The following is a 27,979-nucleotide window of genomic DNA, read 5'->3' as shown; positions in this document are numbered from 1 at the left end:
CGTTATATGTAAGTTCACATGTTTTAGGTCAGTCTAGGTCATTTGTTATTTTGTTAATTATCAAGTGTTATTTCGTGTTTCGTCGTTAGGGGAAATAAATTAATTTATGTCTACACACCTCGCTGCGTGTTGGTCCGATCCATGCTCCTCCTCATCCGAGGAGGAGGAATATGACGACGAACATTACAGACCTGAATAAAGTGATACCCACATGCAGATACAGATATAGGATCTCTTTTGTTGTCAATAATTTTCCTGCATAGCAGGAAATGCAAACTTGTTGTTTTGCTTAAAAAGGCTATTAATGTTTGCAACGTCCACTTTAAAATGTTAGACTTGATTTGCCCCTAACGAAAAATGTATCAACCTCTACAAAAATGTTTCCAATAATTAAAATCCACATAATAATTTACATTTCCTGTTGCTGCAGGATTATTTTCCTGCTGTACCAAACAGGCTCAAATTAAGATCTGTAGAGACTCAATCTGGTCAATTTTTGCCATTTCAGAGCCAAGCTCTCAATTAGATCACATTGAGGATGAATCATCCTTTCATTCCATCCTCTCTACCTTCTATTCTTCTGTGTCCGCTGCTAAAGCCACTTTCTATCACTCGAAATATCAAGCTTCTGCCTATAACCCTAGGAAACTATTTTCCACCTTCTCTTTCCTCCTTAACCCTCCAACCCCCCCATCATCCTGATCTATCCGCTGCCTTTGACACTGTGAACCATCAGATCCTCCTCTCCACCCTTTCAGGGCTGGGCATCTCAGGCTCTGCACACTCTTGGATTGCATCCTACCTGGCAGGCCGCTCCTACCAGGTGACGTGGAGAGGATCTATGTCTGCATCACGTACTCTCACTACTGGTGTCCCCCATGGCTTGTTTCTAGGCCCTCTCCTCTTCTCTCTATACACCAAGTCACTAGGCTCCGTCATATCCTCACATGGTCTCTCCTATCATTGCTATGCGGATGACACTCAACCAGCCAAATTTGAGCCTCCGACTGTGCCCTAGGGCATGCGGTTTCAAAATTTAACCTAAAGATACACACGAGTGCTGTCCTGTTTGTCTGGGGTGGAATCACACTCAGAAAGCTATGGCTCTGACCAGTTTGTGTGACAATTGTCTCCGGCTTGGCTCAACTTCAATTGGGTGTCAGGTTGCTGGCGAAGGGTCTTCTGGTGAAGCGACCTCGGGAATGGTGTTGTATGAGGCGAGAGCAGCAGTGGTGGTCGGAGTTGATAGTGGTGTCATCCCAGTGAGACTCATTCCGGTTTCTATGGCAGACACTCAAGTACTTTTCTCCTTCCTTCTGACACCCTGGCAGATATCTCAGCCCACCACTTTAAGCTTAACCTCAACAAGACGGAACTGCTCTTCCTCCCAGGCAAGGCCTGCCCGATCCAAGACCTCTCAATCACAGTTGACAACTCCACGGTGTCGCCCTCCCAGAGTGCAAAGAACCTTGGGGTGACCCGGGACAACCCCCTGTCGTTCTCTAGAAACATCAAAGCAGTGACTCGCTCTTGCAGGTTCTACAACACCCATAGAGTACAACCCTACCTCTCACAGGAAGCAGCGCAGGTCCTAATCCAGACTCTTGTCATCTCCTGTCTGGACTACTGCAACACGCTGTTGGATGGGTTTTCTGCTTGTGCCATCAAACCCCTGCAATTTATCCAGAAAACTGCAGCCCACCTGGTGTTCAACCTTCCCAAGTTCTCCCATGTCACCTGGCTCCTCCGCACACTCCACTGGCATCCAGTCGAAGCTCGCATCCACTACAAGACCACGGTACTTGCCTACGGAGCAGCAAGAGGAACTGCCCCTCCCTACCTTCAGGCAATGCTCAAACACTACACCCCAACCCAAGTACTCCATTCTGCCACCTCTGGTCTCTTGGCCTTCCCACCCCTACAGGAGGGAAGTTCCCGCTCAGCCCAGTCCAAGCTCTTCTCTCTCTACCCCAATGGTGGAACCAGCTTCCCACTGAAGCTAGGACAGCAGAGTCCATGCCCATCTTCCGAAAACATCTGAAACCCTATATCTTCAAAGAGTATCTTAAATAATACCACAGCAACCCGCTTCACCCCGACCACCACCCCCCCAAATACATGCATTTTGTGAACTAACACTCGCACTCAACTTTTTCACCCCTAGCTCTGACTTTGCTGATAGCTAGTTTATTGAGGAAAAATGTACTTACTATGACTGTGATATGTGGCTGTCCCATCTTAAGATGAATGAACTAACTGTAAGTTGCTCTGGATAAGAGCATCTGCTAAATGACTAAAATGTAAATGTAAAAATGTAAAGTACTGAATGACTCAGCGTAGCTAAATGCTTTAACAGTCAGACATGCTATAGATCTAAGAAAACCAACACACAGGGAAAGAGGGAGGCAGTCTAGTCTGGTGGTGAATTACTTTTCTTTCCATGACGTTCCAATCCCTCACCCGCATCATATTCCTGACTTTGCACATCCTTCCAGGCCAGAGAGTTGAAAAAGACTTTCGCTTGCTGCTCCAACCCCAGTGTGTTTACATGGCAACAAATGAGACAGAACCGTGACCAAATTCCTCACACTTCCACCTCTCAATACCTAATGGCCCCTCCAGCTACCCCTACCGCCCGCCAGCCCCTTTCTCTGGAACACTGGGAATTCTCCCCGTCCGTGCCATTCCCACCTTCTCACTCCGACACAGGTGTTTCCCATTGCCAGTCCCAGTCCCCTCTCACCCAAGACCAACATTGTTTTAAGGCAAAGGACTCTGGGCTACTTCGAGAAGCTCCTGACAGCCAGGCCAGCGAGCCGAGCTGAGCACCATGTTTATCTGGATGCATAAAACCACGGAGCATCACACTGTCGACTCCCCTAGCCCCTAGGGACAGCACATGGTTTTCACATCATACCATTTAGACCCCAGACCAGAGAGACAGACACTTTATGGACCAGGCCCTGTCAAGTAAAGGAACGATTGAAAAAAAACTGCATTTTAGAGAATCGGGCTCATTATGATGTGCTACTATTGTTCTTACCCATGCCCCCTTCATATTGTCATCTTTTGAAAGCTAGGCAGATGGAACGTGTGCAGTGTGATTAGGTCAACCATTACCATACCTGAGCTAATGGAAGCAGCATGCATGCAGTCATCTTGATCATTTAATTTGAGTGTGTCCTGGGGTGGAGCAATCTTTATTTCATCAGCTCAGAGCAGTTTATTTCATTAAAACGTCTACTTGTCCATCAGTAAGAACCTGTTCCTTTGGAGATAAGCGCTATAGAGTTCATCATAATTGCAAATGTTTGCACGTACTGTAATCTAATGGCCTTGTGGGGTCTTGTAATCTTTGAGACGAAAAAGGCTTGTCGTGCATACAAATCAGAACAAGTGCTAATAATTCCCACCTACATTTTCGATTAGCAGTTGTTCATAAAGAAGTGTCAAAAGCACTTGGATTCACACTGCATCCTAATTTAGCTACACAACTTGTTTTTCAGTACTGGCTTCCTTTTTTTCATTAAGACAATATTTATGTGTCGGTGGATGTGGGTGTCCACAAACACAAACACACACACACACACACACACACACACACACACACACACACACACACACACACACACACACACACACACACACACACACACACACACACACACACACACACACACACACACACACACACCACACACACACCACACACAGAGAGAGCACCTCTGGTATGGAAGTGCAATAAGGAGCGACTGAGGAAGATTGCCGGCTAAATCCTGGCACATGATTGACTTTATGATCGTTTTAGAGCCGCAACTAGTCGTTATGCTTTCAACCCGTGCCAAACGTTTCCTGTGAAAAGTGACGGGGAGGAGTATTAAGGCCAGGGCAACAAGAGGTAGAAAACCCCAACCGCCTCAGAGCCCAGAGACACCTCCCACGCCCAGCACTTTAATGGCATGGAATTATGGGTCTGAGAGAGAGGCAACAACTGTCTTGGCTTAAAACATAATACACTGACAGGAGTGACACTGCCATGTTCTTCTTTCCCGTTAGAGTTGAGACATGGCCACCACCCGATCTGCTCTGCTTTATTAAGCACCAGGCCACCAACATCACAGATTCACTTCCTTTGTCGTTATGGCTGCCTCTGATTTTTTCATATGTCGGGAAGCACAAAATAGCTTTGAATGGAGTTCTAAAAATGACACCATTAACAACTTATGGAACGACGGGACTGTGAGGGGACACACACAAACACAGACACACTCTAACACACACATTATTTTTGTTGTTGTATTGTCTGTATTATTTTTGGGTTGTATTGTTTGTATATCGTTACATTTTAAATTTGTGTGACTGTCATTGTCTATCAGTCTTCTGTCACTTGTCATGATTTGTGTTTTTTGTGGACCCCAGGAAGAGTAGCTGCTGTTTTTTCAAAAGCTAATGGGGATTCAAATACATAAAGAAACAAGCCAGTTCTCCGTAGAGGAAGGTAAGGGCATTACGAATATCAATAAGTGGAAATCTCAAATAGGATAACAAATGAATAAATGAAGACTGTCCTGGGAGGTCCAGTATCTGTGCTATCACCACAACATAATACCCACACAGAGGGGAAACAGATGGTTATCTGCAATATGCTAAGGTCATTCATCTTGTCTGTCAAACGGATGATGACTTCATAACCCAGATATTATTAGAGTTGGGTTATCAGTGTTTTATTTTTGTGCAAACAAAACCTTTCCTCACTAAAGTTCAGTCTACGAGACCCATACACAATTCATTCACACACAGTAAACATAGACACATAAACTGCATTATTTCAGTTTATTTTATTGCATTATATCACAATAGAACATTCAGATACGAATGTGCTGCGTAGAATAGACAGAATAAGGAATAATAATCTGCAATAAGCCCAGGGCTGGTCCATCCCCTGCTCAAATCATAGACACCCACGAGGCCTACTGTACACAGAACCCAGCCCCACATACCAGCCCCAGCCACTAGGCCTAGCAACTGCGCCCAGCCACCAGCCAACAAGCTTAGCCACCAGGCTCACCCACCAGCCACCGGGTTTAGCGACCAGGCCCAGCCACCAGCCACCAGGCACAGCCACAAGGCCCTGCCACCAGGCTCTGCCACCAGGCCCAACCAGAGAGATATACATTCACAAAGCAGCTCTCTCTCTCTCTAGTCTCCCTTGTCACCAGGAAGGCTGGCCTCTGCCTTCATAAATCCCTCAAACATGTCGAAAGCATTCCAGATGACATCATTAATGCCGTGTTGAAAAATCCCCTCAGGCACCCTGAGATTTCTGGGCCCAATCCAAACTCTGGCTCATCCCAGGTGGGAATAGCAGTCTGGAGCATGAAATCTGTCCCACAATGCCGAGGCCCCAGCTTCTGAAACTGTAGATCTTGCTCTCATACAGTATGTTTACATTCCCAAAGCAAGTGAAATAGATAATAAACAAAAGTGAAATAAACAATAAAAAATGAACAGTAAACATTTCAAAGGAATGGAGACATTTCAAATGTAATATTATGGCTATGTACAGTGTTGTAAGGATTTGCAAATAGTTAAAGTACAAAAGGGAAGAGGATTGAGTTATTTTCAAGACCCAGAGGATTTCAGCTGGGATTGTTACTTTGTTAAAAGAGTAAATAAACATATGCTCAGAGAGCTACGGAGAGGAATCCTAAAGAGTGGGACCTCCCTGTCAGTGGCTGGTGTTCAGTTCATGTGAGTATTGTTGTTGTCGTCGTTATTGTAAGCAGTGGTCGTCGTTTAGTGAAGCAGTGGTATGCTACTCTAGTGTAGTGGCTGTGCAGTAATTGTTTGGCTAATGTTCTGTGGTCTGATTGGTCTAAATGACCTGTGACACTTCATTAGTTTGTCAACTTTCCCTGGTTTGTTCATCACATTATTAATGAGGACATTGAAAACAGCACACAGATTAACCAACAAGCCACGTAATGGTGTTGGTTTTGATTAACGTTTCCAACACTAAAATGACAGTGATGCTATGCATGTTCCATTAGGCTAACGGGGACCTTGAATGGGACCCCTCACACACATACATGCGCGAGCACACACACATGGATGCACAAATGTACACACACACACACACGCAAAAGCACACACACTAATACTCCCTCCCATTTCAGCTGAGATCACCTTACCACTGATATTGGTTAGCATGGTAAGCATGAAAAATAAGACAATGCTGATGCCTCAGCTGACTTGTCAGTGCTAACTCTCATTAGAGACATTGATGGATGAGGTGGTGCCACAATGATGCTCACCCAGAAAGAAATCTGGGTGTTATTAGTGTTTGTGTGTTTATCAAATGACATTTAATTATAGGTGCAGATTCATAGGAGATACATGAAAGACCTACGGACCATTGACTCAAGCACATCAGGTCTGTTAGTAATATGAGAGATTGAGAGATAAGGGACTGGAAATAATGCATGGGGTGAAGGATCAGTCAGCGTTTGATTTAAAACTCAAACGTCTTAGAAAGTCAAAAACAATGTCACGGGAGATTTGTATAACTTCTTTAGCAATGTTTTACAGCCGGAAATATAAATCGTCCCCCCAAATATAGATGTGCTTCCAATTGTGCAGATAAATTACAGGAACTGGCTGAGGTTGTTAGCTAGTAGCTGCTCTTTTCTTTCCATATGCACCAGCTCTCAGTAGTGGACTTCTTATTTTACTCGTAACCCAACTTTTTATAACAAGTTTAAGAACTTGTCAGTATGAGAAATAAAATACACCTACACTATACTACACAAACTATAAAGAAGAATGATTTGTTTATTTTTTTTCACATACTTTGTTTTTTACGATGCTTAGGTTGTCCTCTCTAATAACTTTCTTTAGTCCAGGTGCCAGGTGCCAGGTGCCAGGGGCCAGGTGCCAGGTGCTAGGTGCCAGGTGCTAGGGGCCAGGTGCCAGGTGCTAGGTGCTAGGTGCCAGGGGCCAGGTGCCAGGGGCCAGGTGCTAGGTGCTAGGTGCTAGGTGCTAGGTGCTAGGTGCTAGGTGCTAGGTGCTAGGTGCCAGGTGCCAGGGCCAGGTGCCAGGTGCTAGGTGCTAGCACATGTGCCTTCCTGGTCTCAAGGTCAGCCATGTTGGAAACTCTCATGTCAACATCTGAAAATTGGATCACCTGCTGATATGTTGATATAGTATATCATATCACAGATCAGGTACATAATATGATGCACTTCCAAAATGTGGAATTTCATGTAGTCATTCGCCTTCATTTTCTATACATTTTCAGGATGCATGTGCACATCCCAACAAATGGCCTACACTACATTTATATTTTCTAAAAGCAGTGCCAGACGGTAACAACTACAGTGTAAGAACCAGTGTTTCTGGATTTTACTGGTCTTACTGCTCTAATCCTGCCTGATGGTGTCTTCTATCTCCCAGCAGTGTAACGTCTGCATTCAACTCACACTCCCAAACATTTAGATCCCCGGAACGCAGCCCACATTCCAGCTCACTCTCCAGACCCCAATCACCGGAATTCTAATCAGCTGTTCACACACCTGCATGTCATCATCCCACACTATTTACTTCAGTTCCTTGCAACCCATCTGTGAGATATTTTTTGTTTTGAGACACTTTTTCGGAGATGTTTTTTCCGGTCCTCTCCTCCCGTGTATGATAGTTTTTGCCTGCCTCACTCAGGACGCCTTTTGCCTATTCCCTGCCTGTACTGTTGCCATTTTTGGACCTACCGTATATGACCTTCTGCCTGCCCCTGGACCCAGCTACCCTGCCTCCTCCAATGGTCCCTTTCATTAAACACCTGCTGCGCTCTGCATTTGAAACCAGCTTTCTGTCTCCCTCATGTTCATTACAAGCAGCACCTGGTGCTGTGGCTGTGCAATGGATTTACAACCCATAGTTTACTTTTATATCAGTGGAGGTCATACAATATGATATTTTCTGTTTTCTAAAATGGCTTCAGCTCAGGGCCCAGACGTATAAAACATTCCAGTGACAGCTATACATTTCATGTGATGACACTACTCCGAAACAATCTCGATATTGCCTTTCCCCATCATTAACAAAACCCGACCAGAGTTCTGTACTCCAGTGCATCGTACGCTCATCTATCCGGCCTGCAGAAAAACCATGGCACTCAGTGGTAGATAGAAGAAGTAGATACACTCAGGGGAAAGGGAGTTGGAATGGTTGTTAAATGCTGAGCTCCACAGTGACTGGAGATATGACACTGGTGAGGAAGGAAGGAGGGAGGGAGGGAGATAGGGGTGAGGAAGGAAGGAGGGAGGGAGGGAGATAGGAGAGAGGGAGAATGAAGGGAGGAGAGCAGACAGACAGAACAGAATGGAACAGACAGGGGGAAACGTTGGCAGGTGCTTCATCATCTGCTCAGGCATTCTCAGGCCAACCGTAAACAGTAATTTGGCCTCCCAAAGGACCCGACTTCTCCATAACTAGCACAGATATAAATCTCCTCCTTACTCTAATAAATTAGGCACATTCTTGGGAGAGTTTGCTCTGCAAATGCATCATACACCCCAGGAAAAAAAGAGGGATTGTTTGCAGAATTGTGAAATGAAGCGTAAATGTATTTCAATGAGTTACTATTGGCTGATTTGACTATATGTGGGTTACTTTAATCCAAAACAAATAGGTGAGGATTTTTCAATACAAACATGTTACCGAATGAATAGACCCTTCACATGGTGAAATTATACATTTCCCCTCAGCATCTCTGAGAGCAGTCATTGCATCACGTGTGACTGTCTGCGTTGGCTCAAAGGTGAAGTGCTAGACTAAGGCCTGGTTTCTGTCAACCCGTCATAATATTTATCCTTCAATATGACTTGTTGTGTGCATCAATATTTTCAATGAAACTCTATAATTCGTGAACGGATGACAACACTTGACGACACTTGCATATTGCTTTTACACCTGCAGGTGTTAGTTTACGTAAATAGGCATATGGTAAGTTTTGGGCCAATCAGATCTCTATTTGAGACTTGTGACAGTGTGCCAGAGTGCTTTATTCAGATCACTGTGTTATGTGCATATATACTTTAGTGATGTGTGATACTTCCTTGTCAAGGGCAGAGTTTTAAACACAGCGGAGCTACGGTAAATACGTCTCGCAGAGGCTTGTATAATGGAAATAAAAATAAATGTAAATTAAAAATGTGGTCACACACACAGCTTTGTAATACTATAGTTGTGTGAGCTTTTTACCTAAACCTTAACCCCTAATTCTAACCATAACCCTAAACCTAACCCCTAATAGCCTTTTTAGAAGTGAGGACTGGACAAAAGTCCTCACTTTTCCGTATTTTCCTTGGTTTATCATTGTTGTGAGGACCACTTCATTTCCAACTCAGTTCCATTTCCAAGTAAATATAAAACAATGAATTATTACATCAAACGTTCCTAGAAAAGGGTGGGTCAAAATGTCTACAGGATGTATTCATGCAGCTTATCACCATGGCTGAATGATAGGTTTGGCTTTGAACAGCACTTAGATGTTGGAGGTAAGCTCTGTCATCCAATGGTCCTAAAACCAAGAAGTGGTCTCTCATGCATGTGTGCTTGCACATGTCTGTGGAAATATGCTAATCTCCCTAAAGGTTCAATGCAGCCGTTTTTATCTCAATATCAAATTATTTCTGGGTAACATTTAAGTAACTTACTGTGGTTTGTTTTCAATTAAAATGGTAAATGCAATTTCTCAAGCAAGAATTTAGCTAGGACTGTCTGGGAGTGTTCCAAGAGAGTGGGCTAATTGGAGGAGCCTAATGGGAGAGATATGTAACCTGAAAACTAGCAGTTATTGGCAGAGAGAAGGGCAAACTGTCTTTGTTATTGCTCTATTCAATTATAACGCCTAGTGAGGTCAACAGCCGGTCCAAAAACCCCACCCAGTCAAACAAGCTGAAATTTCAGGCAGTCTTTTCAAACAGCTCTTACACTAAAAGTGCATTATCATAATTTTCACAATTTCAATATATTATTCTAACCTCATAGTGTGGAAATATATATAAAACACAGGAACATCACATTTTAGATTGCACTGCCTCTCTAACAACAATCTGTTTGCTAATGCATAGCCTTAGTCCTCTCAGAATCCCCCAACCCTTCAGTCGGTAACAGGTGACTGACATAAGGGTAACATCCAAGGTATTATGTAGTAATCATTATTTCTATATTTGCTGTATATCACCTTTCTATCAAGAGCATATCAATGAGCTGTCACAATGAAAATCTGGAGCTTTTTTATATTAAAGACAATTAAATAAGTCAGGACCATCTCCTCCAGCTATTTAGAACAAGAGCACTGATGAGCCTTCTAGAAATGCAATTATTGTAACGTTCTTCGTCTTCGTCGGATGAGGAGTAGTCAAGATCGGACCAATACGCAGCGTGGTAAGTGTCCATCTTTATTAATATAAATAAACTGAACAATGAAGTAATCAAAAACAACAAAGAGAGTGAATGAAACGAAACAGTCCTGAAAGGTGCAGCAACACTAAACAGAAAACAACTACCCACAAACACAGGTGGGAACAGGCTACCTAAGTATGGTTCTCAATCAGAGACAACGATTGACAGCTGCCTCTGATTGGGAACCATACCAGGCCAAACACATAGAAATACAACACACAGAACAAAACATAGAATGCCCACCCCAACTCACACCCTGACCAACCAAAATAGAGACATAAAAAGGATCTCTAAGGTCAGGGCGTGACAATTATATAATTAATGACAAGAGTTAGGTAACACCAATATTACCCTGAAGGCTCCACAAATTCAGAAAATAGGAAATTAATTAATTATTACATCAAGTTTATCAATCAATGGTATCACAAATGTGAATCAGGTTTTAATTGCCTATAATTAAGTGTGCGTGTAGGGCTCTAATAGGGGAGAAAAATAACAGGTTGGTATGGTTTTGGATATGGGTTTGGATATGGGTTTGTATCACTACTAACAGGTTGATATGGTTTTGGATATGGGTTTGTATCACTACTAACAGGTTGGTATGGGTTTGTATCACTACTAACAGGTTGATATGGGTTTGGATATGGGTTTGTATCACTACTAACAGGTTGATATGGGTTTGTATCACTACTAACAGGTTGATATGGGTTTGGATATGGGTTTGTATCACTACTAACAGGTTGATATGGGTTTGGATATGGGTTTGTATCACTACTAACAGGTTGATATGGGTTTGTATCACTACTAACAGGTTGATATGGGTTTGTATCACTACTAACAGGTTGATATGGGTTTGGATATGGGTTTGTATCACTACTAACAGGTTGATATGGGTTTGGATATGGGTTTGTATCACTACTAACAGGTTGATATGGGTTTGGATATGGGTTTGTATCACTACTAACAGGTTGATATGGGTTTGGATATGGGTTTGTATCACTACTAACAGGTTGATATGGGTTTGGATATGGGTTTGTATCACTACTAACAGGTTGATATGGGTTTGGATCACTACTAACAGGTTGGTATGGGTTTGTATCACTACTAACAGGTTGATATGGGTTTGGATATGGGTTTGTATCACTACTAACAGGTTGATATGGGTTTGTATCACTACTAACAGGAAGATATGGGTTTGTATCACTACTAACAGGTTGATATGGGTTTGGATATGGGTTTGTATCACTACTAACAGGTTGATATGGTTTTGGATATGGGTTTGTATCACTACTAACAGGTTGGTATGGGTTTGGATATGGGTTTGTATCACTACTAACAGGTTGATATGGGTTTGGATATGGGTTTGTATCACTACTAACAGGTTGATATGGGTTTGGATATGGGTTTGTATCACTACTAACAGGTTGGTATGGGTTTGTATCACTACTAACCGGTTGATATGGGTTTGGATATGGGTTTGTATCACTACTAACAGGTTGATATGGTTTTGGATATGGGTTTGTATCACTACTAACAGGTTGATATGGTTTTGTATCACTACTAACAGGTTGATATGGGTTTGGATATGGGTTTGTATCACTACTAACAGGTTGATATGGTTTTGGATATGGGTTTGTATCACTACTAACAGGTTGATATGGGTTTGTATCACTACTAACAGGTTGGTATGGGTTTGGATATGGGTTTGTATCACTACTAACAGGTTGGTATGGTTTTGGATATGGGTTTGTATCACTACTAACAGGTTGATATGGGTTTGTATCACTACTAACAGGTTGGTATGGGTTTGGATATGGGTTTGTATCACTACTAACAGGTTGGTATGGTTTTGGATATGGGTTTGTATCACTACTAACAGGTTGATATGGTTTTGTATCACTACTAACAGGTTGATATGGGTTTGTATCACTACTAACAGGTTGGTATGGGTTTGTATCACTACTAACAGGTTGGTATGGGTTTGTATCACTACTAACAGGTTGATATGGGTTTGTATCACTACTAACAGGTTGATATGGGTTTGGATATGGGTTTGTATCACTACTAACAGGTTGGTATGGGTTTGTATCACTACTAACAGGTTGATATGGGTTTGTATCACTACTAACAGGTTGATATGGGTTTGGATATGGGTTTGTATCACTACTAACAGGTTGATATGGGTTTGGATATGGGTTTGTATCACTACTAACAGGTTGATATGGGTTTGTATCACTACTAACAGGTTGATATGGGTTTGGAAATGGGTTTGTATCACTACTAACAGGTTGGTATGGGTTTGTATCACTACTAACAGGTTGATATGGGTTTGGATATGGGTTTGTATCACTACTAACAGGTTGATATGGGTTTGGATATGGGTTTGTATCACTACTAACAGGTTGGTATGGGTTTGTATCACTACTAACAGGTTGATATGGGTTTGGATATGGGTTTGTATCACTACTAACAGGTTGATATGGGTTTGGATATGGGTTTGTATCACTACTAACAGGTTGATATGGGTTTGTATCACTACTAACAGGTTGATATGGGTTTGGAAATGGGTTTGTATCACTACTAAAAGGTTGGTATGGTTTTGGATATGGGTTTGTATCACTACTAACAGGTTGATATGGGTTTGTATCACTACTAACAGGTTGATATGGGTTTGTATCACTACTAACAGGTTGATATGGGTTTGTATCACTACTAACAGGTTGATATGGGTTTGTATCACTACTAACAGGTTGGTATGGGTTTGGATATGGGTTTGTATCACTACTAACAGGTTGGTATGGGTTTGGATATGGGTTTGTATCACTACTAACAGGTTGATATGGGTTTGGATATGGGTTTGTATCACTACTAACAGGTTGATATGGGTTTGGATATGGGTTTGTATCACTACTAACAGGTTGATATGGGTTTGTATCACAACTAACAGGTTGATATGGGTTTGTATCACTACTAACAGGTTGATATGGGTTTGTATCACTACTAACAGGTTGATATGGGTTTGTATCACTACTAACAGGTTGATATGGGTTTGGATATGGGTTTGTATCACTACTAACAGGTTGATATGGGTTTGGATATGGGTTTGTATCACTACTAACAGGTTGATATGGGTTTGGATATGGGTTTGTATCACTACTAACAGGTTGATATGGGTTTGTATCACTACTAACAGGTTGATATGGGTTTGTATCACTACTAACAGGTTGATATGGGTTTGTATCACTACTAACAGGTTGATATGGGTTTGTATCACTACTAACAGGTTGATATCACTACTAACAGGTTGATATGGGTTTGTATCACTACTAACAGGTTGATATGGGTTTGTATCACTACCAACAGGTTGATATGGGTTTCTATCACTACTAACAGGTTGATATGGGTTTGTGTAGCTACCAACAGGTTGATATGGGTTTGTATCCCTACTAACAGGTTGATATGGGTTTGTGTAGCTACCAACAGGTTGGTATGGGTCTGTGTAGCTACCAACAGGTTGGTATGGGTTTGTGTAGCAACCAACAGGTTGATATGGGTTTGTGTAGCTACCAACAGGTTGGTATGGGTTTGTGTAGCAACCAACAGGTTGATATGGGTTTGTGTATCTACCAACAGGTTGATATGGGTTTGTGTAGCTACCAACAGGTTGGTATGGGTTTGTGTAGCAACCAACAGGTTGGTATGGGTTTGTGTATCTACCAACAGGATGGTATGGGTTTGTGTATCTACCAACAGGTTGGTATGGGTTTGTGTATCTACCAACAGGTTGATATGGGTTTGTGTAGCAACCAACAGGTTGGTATGGGTTTGTGTATCTACCAACAGGATGGTATGGGTTTGTGTATCTACCAACAGGTTGGTATGGGTTTGGTAGCTACCAACAGGTTGGCATGGGATTATTATGGGATTGTGTAGCTACCAAATTAAATCAAATTTTATTTGTCACATACACATGGTTAGCAGATGTTAATGCGAGTGTAGCGAAATGCTTGTGCTTCTAGTTCCGACAATGCAGTAGGTTGGTATGGGTTTGTTATGGGATTGTGTAGCTACCAACAGGTTGGTATGGGATTGTGTAGCTACCAACAAGGTGGTATGGGATTGTGTAGCTACCAACATATTGGTATGGGTTTGTTATGGGATTGTGTAGCTACCAACATATTGGTATGGGTTTGTTATGGGATTGTGTAGCTACCAACATATTGGTATGGGTTTGTTATGGGATTGTGTAGCTACCAACATATTGGTATGGGTTTGTTATGGGATTGTGTACCTACCAACATATTGGTACGGGTTTGTTATGGGATTGTGTAGCTACCAACATATTGGTATGGGTTTGTTATGGGATTGTGTAGCTACCAACAGGTTGGTATGGGTATGTTATGGGATTGTGTAGCTACCAACAGGTTGGTATTGGTTTGGTAGCTACCAACACGTTGGTATGGGTTTGTTATGGGTTTGGTAGCTACCAACAGGTTGGTATGGGTTTGTTATGGGTTTGGTAGCTACCAACAGGTTGGTATGGGTTTGGTAGCTACCAACAGGTTGGTATGGGTTTGTTATGGGATTGTGTAGCTACCAACAGGTTGGTATGGGTTTGTGTAGCTACCAACAGGTTGGTATGGGTTTGTGTAGCTACCAACAGGTTGGTATGGGTTTGTTATGGGATTGTGTAGCTACCAACAGGTTGGTATGGGTTTGTGTAGCTACCAACATATTGGTATGGGTTTGTTATGGGATTGTGTAGCTACCAAAAGGTTGGTATGGGATTGTGTAGCTACCAACAGGTTGGTATGGGATTGTGTAGCTACCAACAGGTTGGTATGGGTTTGTGTATCTACCAACAGGTTGGTATGGGTTTGTTCTGGGATTGTGTAGCTACCAACATATTGGTATGGGTTTGTTATGGGATTGTGTAGCTACCAAAAGGTTGGTATGGGATTGTGTAGCTACCAACAGGTTGGTATGGGATTGTGTAGCTACCAACAGGTTGGTATGGGTTTGTGTATCTACCAACAGGTTGGTATGGGTTTGTTCTGGGATTGTGTAGCTACCAACAGATTGGTATGGGTTTGTTATGGGATTGTGTAGCTACCAACAGATTGGTATGGGTTTGTTATGGGATTGTGTAGCTACCAACAGGTTGGTATGGGTTTGGTAGCTACCAACAGGTTGGTATGGGTTTGTTATGGGTTTGTTAGCTACCAACAGGTTGGTATGGGATTGTGTAGCTACCAACATGTTGGTATGGGTTTGTTATGGGATTGTGTAGCTACCAACAGGTTGGTATGGGATTGTGTAGCTACCAACAGGTTGGTATGGGTTTGTGTAGCTACCAACAGGTTGGTATGGGTTTGTGTATCTACCAACAGGTTGGTATGGGTTTGTGTAGCTACCAACAGGTTGGTATGGGTTTGTGTATCTACCAACAGGTTGGTATGGGTTTGTGTATCTACCAACAGGTTGGTATGGGTTTGTGTTGCTACCAACAGGTTGGTATGGGTTTGTGTAGCTACCAACAGGTTGGTATGGGATTGGTAGCTACCAACAGGTTGGTATGGGTTTGTGTATCTACCAACAGGTTGGTATGGGTTTGTGTATCTACCAACAGGTTGATATGGGTTTGTGTATCTACCAACAGGTTGGTATGGGTTTGTGTAGCTACCAACAGGTTGGTATGGGTTTGGTAGCTACCAACAGGTTGGTATGGGTTTGTGTAGCTACCAACAGGTTGGTATGGGTTTGTTATGGGATTGTGTAGCTACCAACAGATTGGTATGGGTTTGTGTATCTACCAACAGGTTGGTATGGGTTTGTGTAGCTACCAACAGGTTGGTATGGGTTTGGTAGCTACCAACAGGTTGGTATGGGTTTGTGTATCTACCAACATGTTGGTATGGGTTTGTTATGGGATTGTGTAGCTACCAACAGATTGGTATGGGTTTGTTATGGGATTGTGTAGCTACCAACAGATTGGTATGGGTTTGTTAAGGGATTGTGTAGCTACCAACAGGTTGGTATGGGTTTGGTAGCTACCAACAGGTTGGTATGGGTTTGTTATGGGTTTGGTAGCTACCAACAGGTTAGTATGGGATTGTGTAGCTACCAACAGGTTGGTATGGGTTTGTGTAGCTACCAACATATTGGTATGGGTTTGTTATGGGATTGTGTAGCTACCAACAGGTTGGTATGGGTTTGTGTATCTACCAACAGGTTGGTATGGGTTTGTGTATCTACCAACAGGTTGGTATGGGATTGTGTAGCTACCAACAGATTGGTATGGGTTTGTTATGGGATTGTGTAGCTACCAACAGATTGGTATGGGTTTGTTATGGGATTGTGTAGCTACCAACAGGTTGGTATGGGTTTGGTAGCTACCAACACGTTGGTATGGGTTTGGTAGCTACCAACACGTTGGTATGGGTTTGTTATGGGATTGTGTAGCTACCAGCAGGTTGGTTTGGGATTGTGTAGCTACCAACAAGGTGGTATGGGATTGTGTAGCTACCAACAGGTTGGTATGGGATTGTGTAGCTACCAACATATTGGTATGGGTTTGTTATGGGATTGTGTAGCTACCAACATATTGGTATGGGTTTGTTATGGGATTGTGTAGCTACCAACATATTGGTATGGGTTTGTTATGGGATTGTGTAGCTACCAACAGGTTGGTATGGGTTTGGTAGCTACCAACACGTTGGTATGGGTTTGTTATGGGTTTGTGTAGCTACCAACAGGTTGGTATGGGTTTGTGTATCTACCAACAGGTTGGTATGGGTTTGTGTATCTACCAACAGGTTGGTATGGGTTTGTGTAGCTACCAACAGGTTGGTATGGGTTTGTGTAGCTACCAACAGGTTGGTATGGGATTGGTAGCTACCAACAGGTTGGTATGGGTTTGTGTATCTACCAACAGGTTGGTATGGGTTTGTGTATCTACCAACAGGTTGATATGGGTTTGTGTATCTACCAACAGGTTGGTATGGGTTTGTGTAGCTACCAACAGGTTGGTATGGGTTTGGTAGCTACCAACAGGTTGGTATGGGTTTGTGTAGCTACCAACAGGTTGGTATGGGTTTGTTATGGGATTGTGTAGCTACCAACAGATTGGTATGGGTTTGTGTATCTACCAACAGGTTGGTATGGGTTTGTGTAGCTACCAACAGGTTGGTATGGGTTTGGTAGCTACCAACAGGTTGGTATGGGTTTGTGTATCTACCAACATGTTGGTATGGGTTTGTTATGGGATTGTGTAGCTACCAACAGATTGGTATGGGTTTGTTATGGGATTGTGTAGCTACCAACAGATTGGTATGGGTTTGTTAAGGGATTGTGTAGCTACCAACAGGTTGGTATGGGTTTGGTAGCTACCAACAGGTTGGTATGGGTTTGTTATGGGTTTGGTAGCTACCAACAGGTTAGTATGGGATTGTGTAGCTACCAACAGGTTGGTATGGGTTTGTGTAGCTACCAACATATTGGTATGGGTTTGTTATGGGATTGTGTAGCTACCAACAGGTTGGTATGGGTTTGTGTATCTACCAACAGGTTGGTATGGGTTTGTGTATCTACCAACAGGTTGGTATGGGATTGTGTAGCTACCAACAGATTGGTATGGGTTTGTTATGGGATTGTGTAGCTACCAACAGATTGGTATGGGTTTGTTATGGGATTGTGTAGCTACCAACAGGTTGGTATGGGTTTGGTAGCTACCAACACGTTGGTATGGGTTTGGTAGCTACCAACACAATGGTATGGGTTTGTTATGGGATTGTGTAGCTACCAGCAGGTTGGTTTGGGATTGTGTAGCTACCAACAAGGTGGTATGGGATTGTGTAGCTACCAACAGGTTGGTATGGGATTGTGTAGCTACCAACATATTGGTATGGGTTTGTTATGGGATTGTGTAGCTACCAACATATTGGTATGGGTTTGTTATGGGATTGTGTAGCTACCAACATATTGGTATGGGTTTGTTATGGGATTGTGTAGCTACCAACAGGTTGGTATGGGTTTGGTAGCTACCAACACGTTGGTATGGGTTTGTTATGGGTTTGGTAGCTATCAACAGGTTGACATGGGTTTGTGTATCTACCAACAGGTTGACATGGGTTTGTGTATCTACCAACAGGTTGGTATGAGTTTGTGTATCTACCAACAGGTTGGTATGGGTTTGTGTATCTACCAACAGGTTGATATGGGTTTGTGTAGCTACCAACAGGTTGGTATGGGTTTGTGTATCTACCAACAGGTTGGTATGGGTTTGTGTAGCTACCAACAGGTTGATATGGGTTTGTGTATCTACCAACAGGTTGGTATGGGTTTGTGTATCTACCAACAGGTTGGTATGGGTTTGTGTATCTACCAACAGGTTGGTATGGGTTTGTGTATCTACCAACAGGTTGGTATGGGTTTGTATATCTACCAACAGGTTGGTATGGGTTTGTGTATCTACCAACAGGTTGGTATGGGTTTGTGTATCTACCAACAGGTTGGTATGGGTTTGTGTATCTACCAACAGGTTGGTATGGGTTTGTGTAGCTACCAACAGGTTGGTATGGGTTTGTGTAGCTACCAACAGGTTGATATGGGTTTGTGTAGCTACCAACAGGTTGGTATGGGTTTGTGTACACTAACTCGGCCAAGGCCAGCCATTCACTCAGTTTAACTTTCCAATAAAATTATTTTACAGAGTGGCGTGTGTGTATGTTAGGGGTGTTGCCGAGCAAAGACAATTATTTTCATAAGTATCCTCATGAATTTGTTTATATTTAATTAAATAATTCTAATAATATGTTCCCTTGTAATTTATTTTAACTCATCTTAAAAAAGATTATTTCAAATTCAAACATGTATGAAAAGTACTGTAAATACAAGTAATTATACTAATGTTTTCAGCACAAAATTATATTTTTTCACCTGTGCTACAATTTACACTTCATCAATAAAACACACCATAATCCCAGAGAGCCTAATCACACTTTGATACGTAACTCCAAAATAAGAGAAATAATCCAGTGGCCACCTTCTTAATGAATAATTGAATGGTGTCTTAGCGGGCTAATGAATTAATGTGGTTAGGGTTTGAGTGATAGACCTCTGGTTGGACGGCCTTCCCTGGAGGCGCGGGGCACTGGAGACAAGGATGCCATCCTCTATAACCTGTATAATTGGTCATTTGACATGAGTGACTTGACTCTGTGTGTCGTGGCCGTCCTGCCAGTGGAGACTGACCCTTTAACCACACCATTTATTACACGAATCCCAGGTAATCACTCCAACTAAGGTTAGAATATCAGTGATCAGGGAAACAAAAACAAAGAGTATAAAAATGCACACTATTATTGGAGGTAGTGGGAGTATCTTAGCCTACATATCTGATAGGGAGAATAGAAAACATTCACACGTGTACAGATGTAGTTTCTTAATTGGAGCCAGTTTGCTACATCAGGAAACGTGAATTTTTATGTGTTTTATCCTTAATTTTTGTAGGGGTTCATACATTTTTCAGAAGGGAAAATCAAGTCAGAAATTTCAAAGTTGAAATTACAAACTTTAGAAGCCTTTTTAAACATAAAATACACTAAAGTTTTACATTTCCTGCATTGCAGGAAAGATATCTTGCAACAGGGGGATGAAATTAAGATCCTACACCTGTACTCTCTAATAAAGAAATGTCTGTCTTGGATTTTCCAAATAATAACCATAATCAGAGAAGCAAACACAATACAACTGTAGTAGCATTGCACAATTCATGCATTATTTTATTTACTCTTGAATGTTTCCATCTAAGGAGGTGAGCGAGGTGGCTTCTTGGGTCGTTCCCAATGTATACATTTGCACTGGGCTTGTCCAAACAATCATACTTACATTTTAGCACAACTATCAGCACACCCTATTCCACAGGTCTGATAACATTCTCACCACAGTTTCGGTGTGGCACTCAGGGGAAACAATGCCTTATTGACATGAGTTCCAGCCTCACAATGGCCGCCACAGAACATCAGGGTTCCTGTTTTTGTTGACACTGTTTAAGCCCGCCATTGAAAGCCAAGCCACTGTGGACACAGCCATGCATAATTGGAGCTCTCTGTCATACAATACAACAAATAAGCGCTTTAAATGTTTGAGTATGATACGCCAGGGAGAATGCACACAGAGGGAGAGAGCGAGAAGCAGGTGAATACACCTGTTGTATTCGGCTGATTTGATTTTGATTTGAATAGAGTATAGGCTGATAGAACTGAAGGAGGGAGAGAGAGAAAGATATGGATGGAAGGAGAGCGGGAGTCCACCACCACTAGGGGACACTAGTAAGTCACAAACGGGTGGAGTGGTGTATGCAGCAGGCAACACTGTGAACAAAAGACTTTCTTTGTTGCACTCTCAGATAAATAAAATAATTCAGAAATAGCTACTTGACTGCTTTACAAAAGATCTTGACAATGTGTTGGCCCGTAATGCACAGGAACAGCTCCACATTTACATAATCACATGAAATGTAAACCACAGACCACTATGGGCAACAAACAAACATACAAGGGAGAGGGAAAAGGATTGACTTTCACCAATGGAATTAATATACCCACTAAAAGTACATTTTTACATTATGTACCTGCTCACAACAATGGGAAAACATTTGCAACTGTGGGGTTTTGCTCTGTCTGAAAGCTCTGTCAGAAAGGCTTCACAGCTTTCTGTAATGAATACTCTATACAAGCCTTATGTTACACTGTAGTGTAGATGAGATAGTACTTACTTATTACTACAGGAATGATTTATAACTTTTATTAATACAATTTCCTCCAGAAACAGACCTGCCTTGATGTAATATACATATCCCACAAAGACTCCCATGTTATTCTATAATATAAAAAAGAAACAAAATCATCATTGGGATAGGTAGAAACTAGGGCCGGGACGATACCAGTATCGTGATACACGTTAATATCATGGCAAAGAAACAAAACACGAAGAGGATTAAACTTCTTTAGGAAAACAGCCGTAATGTTGGAAACAAACATCATTATGTTTTCATCCAGGGTCACATAAATCTTTTGTCAAAGCTATAGCACACAATATTTTATATTATTTATTATATACGGCAGCTTTTTAAAGGACCAAAAAGTTGGATCTTCTTCGTGTTTTCATTTTTGCCATAGAAAACATATTGCAATACTGGTATTGTCACAGTCCAGGTAGAAACTTGACACTGAAATACATACTCTTGCACTATAAACATTAACTAAGATAAATTCACCCCATACAATCACCCACACTTATACCGTACACACAGACTCACTGGTAGACTAGTGGCATAAAACACACTGTCTGAGTTCTCCATTTTCTGTGTGTCTTAAAAAGGGAACGTTGTCCTGTCTGTAACTGGGTTAACAATGAGCGTTAACACCTCCGTTTACCTCCATCACCAGATAAAACTGTCAAGAAAGGGCCAGTGTATCGCCTTTGCTATAGCAACCAAGCACATAAACATGCCTCCTCCTCTAGCAATTAAAGGCAGAGTAATATTCGCCAGTGACATGCATAGTTATAGCCTTCGTTAGTTTCACAATGCTCCTCGTGAATTAGTAACATCTGTTAATTGCACATTTATTGCACTCAAGACCGCAGAGAGATACACTAAATGGCTGAGGAAAAAAACATTGCACTTCAATAACAGAGTTATAAATTAATTGAGAAATTTGAACTTAACCTTTGGCAAGGCAAAAATTAAACAAATAAATATGCTGTACTCTTCATTCTTAGTACGAAGGAATTATAATCTTACCCCACCTGAACATGTATTTGTTATTACACTCATAAATAGGAAACTTAGGCTTCAGTAAATATAGCATTCAACTTCTGTGTAGGTATAAACGTTGGAGGAAACAGTCCATGGAAAAGTCTAGAGATTTAGTCCACAATTTATACCTAAATTAGAGTAAAAAAAACACAACATTTGCATTTTCTCTCAAAAACTCCTTGAAGCAATATATTAACAACTAGATTTTTTCAACGATGGAAATACAAATATGACAATCATCCAGCAGCATAATACTTCTGCTGTTTGCACTTCATTGTCGCCTTTTCAAATATCCTCCTAGTGTTTAATTTCCATGTGACAAGTTTGACTGACAATGTGGCTGGTGTGTTTGAACCATGTGCTCGGTTTCCCTCTCATTCCCTCACATATTGAGCAGAAATAATGACTATTCTTGTGCTAGGCTGAGTATTTGTGTTATTGTTGTGGAGTGTCAGCAGCGGCCCCAGACGTTTGCCTAACGTGCTATCAGCGGGAGTGTACAAATACAAACACATTTGTCAGAGTTATTGACCTTTATCTCTCCACTTTCTTGACAGCCTTCTCCAGTTATTGACAATACAAACACGCGGGGCAAAGCATAACCTTTCATTTACAGAGTCCTCTCTTCCTCTCTCTCTCTCCCTCTCGTTTTCTCTATCCTATCTCTCTCTCCCTCCTCTCTCTTGCTATATATCCTCTCTCTCTCTCTCTCTGCTCTTTCAATTTGTTGAAATAAGATGGCAGACAATAGTACTGTTGATTTCTGCCATTTCTCTTTCATTCCAAATTTCAGAGGCTAATGTCATTAGACAGACACAATAGCTGCTATTCAGCCCCGGATACAAAGATACGTCAACTATTCAATCTAGTTTTGACATGCTGACATTAGAGCAGACAGTTGTTTTCATATTTGTTTGCTTACAATGCCAATAATATCATAAATCATATATTCCTTTAAACAAGCTATCTGTCCCCCTCGCATTTTCAAATGACCACTATATTTATATGTATGTAGGTATACATACAATTTATACTGTGGACATGTTCAAGTTCTAATGGCATATTCTGACACAAAACAGGGGACATAACTCACCATAATCAAACTAAGTCCATCTGTAGTAAGAGTAACATGTTCATGGCATTACAGGACACCTTTTATGAGAAATAATAATGATCCTGAGAATAGGCTTGAAGAATCTTCCTGCATCCATCTTTAATGGTAAACAACACAGTGATGATTAATTTACTTCACCGCCACCCTGCATCTGTGCAAAAAAATAATGCTGCTTGTAAAAAATATTAGCACCACTCTTCCAGGAGAATTCACAGTGTTTTTGAATGTATCATTTTGCATTTTAATAATGAAAAATAACATCCATAATATATGGGTGTCCCCACCAGCCAGCCACTCTGCGGGGAATTCAGAGCTGAACATTACATTCTAAACTATCCAGACCAGTGTTTGGTGACCACGGTTAATCATCAAGAAACAAAGACATCAAACAATATTTGATAATGAGAGAAATGCCTCCAGGATATTAGGAATGGGGGAGAGAGAACACAGCATGAGCCTCGCTGCAGAGGTAGAGAAGCACACCAGACACAAGCCGCATTCCCCCAGCCACACTTTCCCTGAGCGGGGGACAAAAAGCACACACTCATCCACACGCAAACACACGCCAACGGTTCTTATGGAGTTAAAAAGCCATTAAACATTGTCTCTTTTATTAAAGTTCATGATGAGATAATTAGAATTCAGCGAGTGGAGCCAGTGGTGAGATTAGAGCTTGTGGAAATGTGTTTCATTTTGAACCTCACTGCATCACAATTGAACCCAATTATCTGCAGTTAAAATGGCTTTGTGAGGGCCAGAACAGTAAAGCTCACACTGACAAAGATCCAAAGGAGATTAAAAAGATTAAGACAAAGATTAAAAAATAAGGTTGGATGGGATTTATTTTCCCCGGGTAAAAATAATATTTCAAATTTTTCTACGGTATATGCATGGCTACAGGCTTGAGTTGTGTTCATATTTTATTGTACTGACTATACATATGGTATTCATTGAACAAAATATACCCACAAATTCCTGTAGATATTTGTACAAATACACCACATCGCATATCTATATACTTAAAAACTCACTGTGCTGTTATATAGTGCAGACAGCATTTTTCCTAATATAGAAAGACTCAGTAGGTATGATATATGTTTGTTTCTCAGCTGATAATAAATCCATACTCTATTGGTTTCATTTTAAGACTTCTCGTCGTCAGTTTAATTAGTTTAGCTGAAATCAGTAGTTGGGGGGCCGATGTGTGTGTGTGCTTGAGTGTGTGTGTGTGTGTGTGTGTGTGTGTGTGTGTGTGTGTTTGTGTGTGCGTGTGCGCGTTTGTGTGTGTGCGTGTGTGTGTCAGGGCCCCTCTTCCCTTTCCCTTGCCTCAGACAGGGCATTACTTGGTTATCCTTGATTGACGTGATGTTAACGGTTTGGCCAAATCGAGGCAGATCCAGCAACCTGGGCCCAACTGCAGCATGTGTCGCCACCTCCGTCATGCAAATTGCATCCGGGCAGCCCGTTGACTATGATTAATGAGCCTGGGCTACAGCCTTTGTTTCCGCGTGCAGCCGTTTAGTGTGAAACACAATCCCAAAATATTATCTATCCCCTATTAATGCAGTAAATGTGTTCACACCACACAAGTTGTTTAGAGCAATTTACAAGGAGAATGAGAGGGGAAGAGTTTTGTGAGAACTATTGCATTTAATTACTTGCCCCCTAATTAAATGAAAGAAACAGCTCTGAAGGCTCCAGCAAAACACACTTCTTGTCTTCCTTGATGTAAAATATGGATGTGGGATTTTCAGGGGCAGTCATGCTGTTAGGGGGGACGTTTTGTAGAAATGCACGAATCCGATACCTTGCTAATACTACAGGCATTTCCTGGTTATGGCTTGCCTCAAGATTAAACTGTTATTTTTTAGAGCTGAGAACCTAGACTCCCTGATGATTGGAGAGCAATTCTGTGGTGGAGAGAAGTGATGTCACTGAATGTGCAAAGACTGGGGGAAAAATGAAACATTATGACAACACGGCTGCCTGTATTCTATTACAAAAAGTGTACCTTGTTATATGGTGAGTGATATGATATCATTGAAGATGGTAAGGTCCAATGTGGCGAGAGAGCAATTTCCTTAAACATAGTGTGATGTGTAAGGGAAACGAATCAAGGTCACAAATCCTCAGGATTAAACAGTTATGAACTGAAAGAATCAATAAAAAACAATGATTACTTTCTCTCGATGTCTCTCTCTGTCACACACACACACACACACACACACACACACACACACACACACACACACACACACACACACACACACACACACACACACACACACACACACACACACACACACACACACACACACACACACACACACACACACATGCTCTCCCTCCGCTGATAGCAGAATGCAAATGTTTACCAGGCATTAAGGTATATAAGTGCCATTAGTACCACGGCGCTTAGCACTACAATTGTGTGCCCAGAGCTGTGGAGCAGAGATCAGTGCAGCGTCGTCTGGATATCAGAGGGAAACATCCTTTGTAAATGTATCTCCCACTGTGAGCAGGCTTCACAGCTGGTTAACGGCACTGTGTGTACCGCTGTCCTGTTTACATGCCGCCTCCAAAGCACTCCTCTCCTTTCCTTTCTTCCCCTCTCTCTATCCTCACTCCTCTATCTCTTTCCTCTTCCAGCTACAGTGGCTTTGCAGCCTGCTGTGGCTCTCACTGTGTGTGAGACGCACACGCACACACATAGACTCAGACACTACTTGCATCCAAGCACACAGAACTGCTCAGTGCTCCCCCCACCTCCCCTGTAACCTCTGATACCAGCCTTTGGAGCCATGACAGTACGCTGCCTTACTGATTTTTGTATTTTTATACCATCACATTGATCCTTTATACTGCCTATTATAATGCCTATTACAAACTCTGCTCCCCACCAAAACCCCCTGATCCTTTGATACCTAGACGGGTAAACTGCTCCAGCCGCCCCTGACCTCAGCCTTTTATACCAATTAGACGAGACTGCCTCAGAGGCCCTGATTTTATCTCCTCATACTGATCCCAGTACACTGCTCCCTTTTGTAGCACATCACGGTACACTGAGCCCTTTTAGTCCCCGAGACCAGGCTGGTTCATACAACCCCCAGACCTGGGCTCATCACAGCCATCATACTACACTGCCCCACAACAATACAGCTTTATTTTGATACACGCAGGTCAGGTCACAGTGAGTCTGGCAGGCCCGCGACACCTTTGTGTTCACCGTAAAGGGAAAACCATGTTCATTCATACAATGTACTAGTGCCAGGTGGTGTTGTGATGTTATGATACAAAATGACACATTATGACAAAAGTATAGATATAATCAAAGAATTGGAGACAATATCAAAGAAAAATAGGCAGGTCAATTTGTTTTCTTTGATCATTTATTGTGATTGAGAGATTTGATTTAATTTAAGTTCATGTTTTATTATCTTTTAAGCTCCAGACTATTCTAGGGTAACTAAACATCTAACATTGGCCTATTGTACAAAAATAAATAAATAGTCAAACTCACCGTAGAAATTACTTGATTATACTGCTTTCCTTCCATCAGGTACCTGTAAATGAAGTGTGTGAGAGAGACATTCTATTGGTCAAGACTGTGGTTTAGCACTGCCCAGAGAGTAATTGAGCCTATAAAATAAGACCATTGTAAAAATATATATTATATATTGATCTGACAGGAAATATATGACATAGTACATAAAAAAATTCAAAAGAGAGCACTCAATAACTGCATCATACAACATAGGCAAATACAATTTCCCACAATTTCACTAGATTCGGGTTTTAAATAAATAATGTCTGTACCAGTGGAGGCTGCTGAGGGGAGGACAGCTCATAATAACGTCTGCAATGGAGTCAATGGAATGGAATCAAACACGTGGTTTCCATGTGGTTGATACCATTACATTGACTCCATTCCAGCCATTATTATGAGCCATCCTCCCCTCAGCAGCCTTCACTGGTCTGTACTCATATATTACACTGAGTATATTGACAGTAAAATACAAGTCTAAATACTTTACTCTTTATGTAGAGAGCCACCAAATAATGAAGGGTATTTCACTTGAGGCACACACTTATGCACTAAGCTCAATAACCCAGCTTTTACAAATCTTCTGAGCTTTGTCTTCTATTATCCACAATGTTGTATATGTGTTCCTGCCACAGGCACTCGGAGTATAAACTATCAAGAGCTCCAATGAAATGAGATATAACACATCAAAAAATTGTGCCTTCCTGCCTCAAAGTAGGCTACCTTGTTACACGTTCCTTTCATACTTCATAAGAGCCAAAGTTGGCCCTGACCAACGACTACTTTTAAAGAGCAACATTTTCTAAACTACTCCCATTTGGAAACTGATCTGGAGTCAGTGGCGAGGGGCATCTTGGGATGTCACTGGGGTTTTGGAGTTAAAAAGAAGCTACTGTGTATTAATGTCTAAAAGAACATCCAGGTATTGTCTCTTTAGTACAAAATACTGATATATGATTGAGCGGAAAAAACTGACACCAGTTTATAATAGCCATATCAGTTTTGCAATTTATAATTTTAGATTTCCAGTTCATTA

Source organism: Salvelinus alpinus, chromosome 34 (genome assembly GCF_045679555.1).
Source record: "Salvelinus alpinus chromosome 34, SLU_Salpinus.1, whole genome shotgun sequence".
NCBI classification, from domain to species: Eukaryota; Metazoa; Chordata; class Actinopteri; order Salmoniformes; family Salmonidae; genus Salvelinus; species Salvelinus alpinus.
Note: the sequence above shows the minus strand (reverse complement) of the source record.